We start from the raw sequence: 6,860 nt of genomic DNA, 5'->3' as shown, positions 1-6,860 counted from the left end.
TTTGGGATTTTTGGTGGTGCCTTGTCTCTTTCTTCTCTGTCAGGCTTCACTGGATGATTCACGGAGGTCAGCTCCTCAAATACGTGATGTGGTTTTGTATGTGCTCTGACTGTGGATGACTCATGCGTTTAGCCCTGTCTGTCATATACGTGAGTGCTAATTCTTACTATTGTAACATTTCTGTGCCTTGGTATCACAACATGTCGTCAGATTTTGCGCAGTGACGGGGGGGATAGTCACTCTGATTGGTCTTTTGTGGAAGATTTGTAGCCAATGACTTGCCTTTTTTTCCCCCGGACCTGTTGCAGTAATTACACCCTGTATTTGGCAATTAGATTACGAAATAACGTGGATGAGTCACTCATGACTTTATCCGGATGATGTAAGCAGCATATATATATTATACATTTCATAGTACGTGGGTAAAGAAGAATCCCATTCACACTGGCTGTGTCGTCTCTGAGGATTCCTGCTGTCGGGCTGATGAATGCACCTGGCTCAATTCTGGTGGTTTAGAGAAATGTTCACATTTGCAGTGCCAAAGAGAAGCTGGCTCTGAGTGCCTGCACACCTGGTGTGTGTGTGTGTGTGTGTCTGTGCTGCGTCGGCGGAGCTATGAATGGGCTCCGAGGGGTGTGCTCTCAGACAGCATCGCATCGGCAGTGAGATGAGAGCCATCCACTGCTCTGCACGTCTGCACTGAGCTCAGGAGCAGCAGAGGTGAGTGCATGAAATACTCTGTATACAAATGCTGTTGTTTTTTCAATCTATTCAGGGTTTGTTTGAAACTGTCTTTTGTCCTTGTATAAGGCTCAATTTTGTTTTCTCATCTGCTCTGTGTAAATTTGTCAACATTATCATTTTTGTTTACTGTAACAATTTTTTGTCTGCTGGTGTCATATACACCTCACAGCATGCTGAAGTAACACCGTCATTAAGTGTTTGTTTAGGAACTCTGCTCACGCAGGGCTCGTCCCTGTCTGAGCTTGTGCAGAGGAACCCCAAGAGCTGTAAAACAAACTGGTGAAGAGACCTTTTCAGCTCCAGCTGTTCCTCAGGGTGATGTGTGAAGGGCAGTTAGTGTTAGTGGTCAGTCAGTTATCAGATGGGACACACATGACTGAGCTCTGATCTGAGCAGATTCAGAGAAGGACCTCTGCATTCATATTCTTCAGAGGGAGGACACACACACACACACTGCCTGTGTATGCATGTCACACTCTACATGACGGCATACACTGCCCATCAATTATAAGAACATTATGTCCATTGTCGGCAGCAGACCTGACACTGTACATGTGCCTGCTGGGCCCCCTCCCTTCTGTCTGAATGTAACCTGTAATTAAAGCAAATATTCTTAGCAGGTCTCATTAAGATCAACACAACTCAGGAAATCATAAGGCACTAGCTTTGGTCCAACTCTGGAGAAAGGCTTGAGCGACCTCTTAACCCAAATACTATTAGTCTTCATGAACAGGCTCTTGGACTCATGGCTCCTGGCAGGTCTGTCATCACTTACGCTTAGATGAATCTTTTATTTAAAAGCCAACTGAAAACTGGAGCTGTTAGTCACAAAGGTCTGTGAAAGGTCAGCTCAAACATTTAGTGACCTTGCAAAAAAAATCATTGCAGGGGTTCAAAACACAGAAGGGCCTAGAGACTACACGTTTTGATCTGGAGTCTTAAATGGGTGTATGCTTCCGATTTAAGTTTAACTGCTGTAGCTCATAAAATATTGTATCAATGTTTTGAGAAATGCATGGGACACATCACTGATTCATTTAACTCCAAGTGTTAAGTTTTGCATTTAAAGTGGTTTTAAATTCAACAATGAAAATAATTGTTAAAGGATTTTTTTCCTTAATGCTGGTAATGATACTTTTTATACAAAAGACTAAATATTTTCTTTGGAATGGTTTTCTATCATGTCCAAAGGACGGTGGTAGGAGCAGGATTGATAGGTCTTCAGGGCTAAATATTCAGTTTGCTCATTCTTGCAGAAATACGTGCCTTTGATAACGTCTCAGTATTGCTTGGTGTGCCAAAGTTTTCATGATTATGTAACTGCTGATGTGCACAAAAGACCGTAGTCTGAGATGTGCATCCATCACTGTTTATCCACTGGCCTCAATGAGGGATCTAAATACTGAAGATACTCATTCATACGTGACCTGGTGACTCTCATCCCCTGATATTGCAGAGACGGTGTTTAAATGTGGGTCAGTCCCCCTGGTGAGCTGGTCCAAGAAGCACTTCATCACTGAACAAAATCCATTCACTAAAGACTTAAAGGAACCTTCACTAGCAAGGACCACGCCACAACAATGGAATATGAAAGAATGTTTACTGATAATAGTGATGGTGGATGAGAGTTGGCTGGGTAGACACTGGATGGGGGATCAGCCCACCCGATTCAGAACCCCGCCTCCTTAGATGGCGATGTGTTAAGGTGAAGATGATAGAGACATGGGGTGGGAGGGCGGGGTCGAGAGAGCAGAGATGAGAGCTGCTGGGATAGGCCTGTATAAAGAGGGCTTCTGGATAATTAGAGGTGTGCTTAATGAGTGGAGGCGTGGTTGCTGGAGGAGTAGGAGGTTGAGGTGTGATCCAGCTCCCGAACCTTAGTTAACGATTAATATTGTCACCTACATGTATGTTGCCTGCGCTCTTACTGGTTTAAAAAAAAACAACTACAATCACAACTGAGCCTGCAGAGAGACACACAGTGTCCCACAGGCTGCTCTAGCACGGATTCATTATTTACTGCAGGGGCTGGGCTTTAGGTAGGTTTAATCCAACTAGATTTAGTTTTAGGAGCTGGAAACACAAATGAGAGACTCATGAGGTCTGGTGATTGGTGAATTGTCTTGCAATTCAAATTATGGCTCCATGTGCACCAGGCCCGCAGTGTCGTGAGTTTGAATCCTGACTCTGACAATTTACTACATATCCTCCCTTCTCTCTCATCCCCCATTTCATAATCACCTTTCCTGTCTAATAAAGCCTACGGGCCAAAAAAATCTTCACTTTTTTTTCTTTTTCTACTGAGCAGAAGCTTTTTGTTTTGAGCTTGTTTACCTCATATACAGTGACACAGATTGGTTCAGTTTATAAAATTTGAAAAAAAAATTGTACATACACGTCCTTTTAATACTTTTAATACTTGTATTTTTTTACGTCATAAGGCGCTGGTACAGCTGGCAGCCCGGTGTAAACGCTCTCTCTTCTTTCTCACACTTATTGTGCTTTATCTCCTATATTTTGTAAATATAGTTAGTATATTTTTTCTATTTTACTGTACGATAGGGACACGCGCTGGAATAGTTTTTTAATTCAACTGTTTTTGACTTTTTTCGGCTGGATTTGAGCGTTTTTCGTTGCGTTCGTTGTGTTGTTGTGACGTGAGCTAGCTCCGAGCGAGCCCACCAGCCCCCCTCCCGCGCCCTCCGGCCGCTAAAGTACGGCGTGTCGTCGGTACACGTTTATATACACGTTTATATGAAAGAGGAACTTCACGAACGATCGGGACACGCACTGGAATCGCTTTAAATTAACTTGTTTTGACTTTATTCGGCTGGATTGAGTGTTTTCGTCGTGTCGTTGCGATGTGTTTTGGCTCTGAGTCCCCCGGCCCCGCCCCCCGGCTCCGGCCCCGCCCCCCGGCCGGCGCCGTACCGCGTTTACACAAAGGAGGAACTCATGAAACTGCGGAGAACAGTCGTCTTACCCGGAGAGCGTCACGTTATCCCGTCGCAATACTGACCTAACTTAATACTGATGTGCAATTCTGTCGTATGTGCAATTGCTGTTGGAATTCATGTGCAATTCATGTGCAATTACTGTGAAATTCATGTGCAATCTATGTGCTGTCGTGACACATATTCATGTGCAATTACTGTCGGGATCACAAGCAATGGTATTTATGTATTTATTTGTCTATGGGAGTTTTTATTTATTTATAGGAGATCTTCTACTGAAAGTGTTTTTCAGACTTCCTATAAGTGATCTGTTCTTCTGTATCTACCTCTGTATCTACCTGCGTTGCACCAATGAAATTTCCCCATGTGGGACAATAAAGGAATATCTTATCTTATTAAAAGGATTAATATACCTGTATTGCAAAGCGCTCTGTAGCAGATTGATTACTTTTGAGATGAGTATTTCCAGTCTAAACATTGTTGTTGTGAAGGTGTTCCCCCCCCAGCCTCCCGCTGTCCCTGTGGGAGTGAACCCCTGTAGATCTCGTCCCATTCATTCTTTATGAAGCTAAAGCTCAGCTTCCGGTGCAGTGGAGCATGGTCCAGGATCAGTGGCACACAATCAAACCTGTCTGTTTTGCTCTGTGCAAAACAGAATTCAGCTTCACATGATTTTTCTTAACTTGATTACCCATGGGTGAACAATAAAGTTGCACGTTATTGTCCATGTAGGGAAATATGTCCTCTGCATTTGTGCATTTGACCCATCCTTCAATGCTACTGGGGCACTTCCTCAGGAGCGGTGGAGCCATCTCCAGATCTTTGTGCTTGGCTTAGTCAGGACTTCTTAATCCTCTAGTAGTTATTATTGCAACATTCTTTATGGACAGATGAAGACGGGCATATTTAAATTGGCCATCCATTTTCAGATATGGTTTGTAGTGTCAAGATGCCATTGAGAACCTCTGCTTTATAAAACACATTTGGTGTGAAATTAGCTGGTTACGGTTTATCTGATGGATCGATTCTGCTGGAGACTCAAGTATGACCCTCAGTGCAGCACATCTTTGATCTACACATCTTTTCATGTATTTATCAATGCCAAGCTCCCAGTAACACATTTTGACCTTGAATCTCCAGCATGCAGTGGCATATGTTTAAATCTAAGTGAATGAGTCAAAGGCGATGCTAAACATTACCTTGTTTTTCTTCCTTTGAGATGAAGTAATTGGTTCATGTATATTTCAGTGTTACAATACCTGTGAGAAGTTGGCCCCAAATCCCAGAGGAAACCACCAAGCAGAGTAAATCAAGTCTTTACTGTACAAACAAGTCCTTGGGGTGCCATCTAGTGTTTGGAATCTGAAAAACAAACAAACTAACCCTGTCTTTTTTTTTTTTTTTCCTTAATAGATTTCCAAACACACTTTGGACTGAACGTTTACAGTTGACCTTTTCTATTGAGTTGTCTGCATTATGGAGCAAAAGACGAATGAGGTCAGAGCATGAAATATCAAATATGTTTATCTATTACTTTAAGCTAACTATAAAAGTATCTCCAGGGTCCAAACAACACATCTCCTCAAAAGCAGATGAAGAACCGCTCTAAGTCCATCGAGGAGACACAACAAATGAGGAAGGTAAGTCAGTTGGCCATAATGTAAATGGTGCTGAAATCAGTGCATATTTTAATTATTTTCTTGTGCATCAAGGGCATTTCTTCACAGAAATCCCTGCCATGCAGACCAGAACTGGAAAAAGTGAAGGTAAGTTTTATGACAGTGGCTCAGATGGCAGTCAGTGTTCTTTTTGTGTGTAGTTTTCTTTTCTCATATTTTTGATGAATTAAATGAAACCTGATCAAAACTATTACTATGATTTATTTTTTTACCACTAAAATACTGATATTTATATTTTCACTGATAATAAAAACTAAACATGAAAGAATGAAGGGATCAAGTGGAGAATAGATCTAATTTTCAAACCCAGACCCCCTAAACATGTTTATCTATTACTCTAAGCTTTATAGGCTTTAAACTCTCAAACGTGGACCACGTCTTTTGCATCACGATATCATTTATCATAGTTGAAATAAAAACAAATGTCCTGGTGTTATGGGTACACTCACTCACTTCTGTAGCCTTGAGTGGGCCCTGTTCTAGTCCTGGTTTAACCCTGACCTTGTCTTGTCCATGCTTGGTTCCTGGTTTAGTCCTAGTTTAGTCTGTGTGATGTCGCATTCGTCCTGGAGTCCATTGTAGCCTTTGCCTGCGTGAGTTATGACTTATGAGTTATGTGAGTTATGCGAGTAGAGGTGGTTGGAGAGGCCCACGGTTCAAAATGACAACCAGCTTTGTTTACATGCTCAGCAAACTGCAAATCCCTGAGGGCTCATACAATCCTTAATATTTTAACCCCCTTGTCGTCTTCTAAAATGTCTACACCCGTTGCTGAGTATAATTATGTTGACCACTTTTATTGTTCTGTTATTGGTCCATTTGTGTGTGCTTCCTGGATAAAAGCATGATGTATAACTGTGTGTTGCAGGAGTGTCCCTTAGACTCCGACACACCCTCCTCCTCCACCGAGCAGCTGAAGTGATGACGTCACTACGGGCCACTAGTGTTGACGTGGAGTTATCGATGTTGAAGTGCACACAAGCACATACTGTTTAGGTAAATAAGATTTGAGAAAATAAATGAAATTCAATGTTGTAAGACAATCGCATGTGTACAGCTCATAGCCATAAAGAGCCAAAAGTGTTTCTGTTTTCTGTATTAATCGGAGTGTGTGTTGACAGTTTAATCGTGTGCAGTCACTTCACTAGTTTACCAGATGCTGTTAAAGGGATTGGTAACCACAGACATTTTGTGAACCCTCCACTATGATGCTATTCATGGGTTTCAGGCAAATTATACTTCCTCCCTTATTTGAATGCTTTTGTGAGGACTGTTCCCCTTTTAAAAATATTTTGATTTGAATGAATTGCTTAATTACCAAGGTCACCAAGTTCATTAAAATCTACTGTCCCTTTCTCTGATGTCAAGACTGAATGAGCAAAACTACTAGAATAAAAACATTGCTATGAAAATGTGTACGTATTTATTTATAATTTGAATGGCTTTGTTACCATGTAGGAACAGATTTAGAATCACTTTTATT

At 41.7% G+C, this 6,860-nt stretch overlaps 1 long non-coding RNA gene across 1 annotated transcript; it reads left to right on the top strand.

Moving 5' to 3' along the window:
• The first annotated feature begins 4,772 nt into the window (after positions 1-4,772).
• LOC140354453 (uncharacterized) lies at positions 4,773-6,438 on the top strand. The gene is made up of 5 exons (XR_011925969.1): positions 4,773-5,002; positions 5,112-5,195; positions 5,261-5,338; positions 5,411-5,464; positions 6,246-6,438. It is a non-coding gene; the product is annotated as an uncharacterized lncRNA (long non-coding RNA).
• The last annotated feature ends 422 nt before the right edge of the window (positions 6,439-6,860 follow it).

This window comes from Eucyclogobius newberryi, unplaced genomic scaffold, assembly GCF_026437365.1.
Source record: "Eucyclogobius newberryi isolate DKJ021-1_F unplaced genomic scaffold, fEucNew1.0.hap1 SCAF_11, whole genome shotgun sequence".
Taxonomy (NCBI): Eukaryota; Metazoa; Chordata; class Actinopteri; order Gobiiformes; family Gobiidae; genus Eucyclogobius; species Eucyclogobius newberryi.
This window is presented reverse-complemented; position numbering and strand designations above follow the sequence as displayed.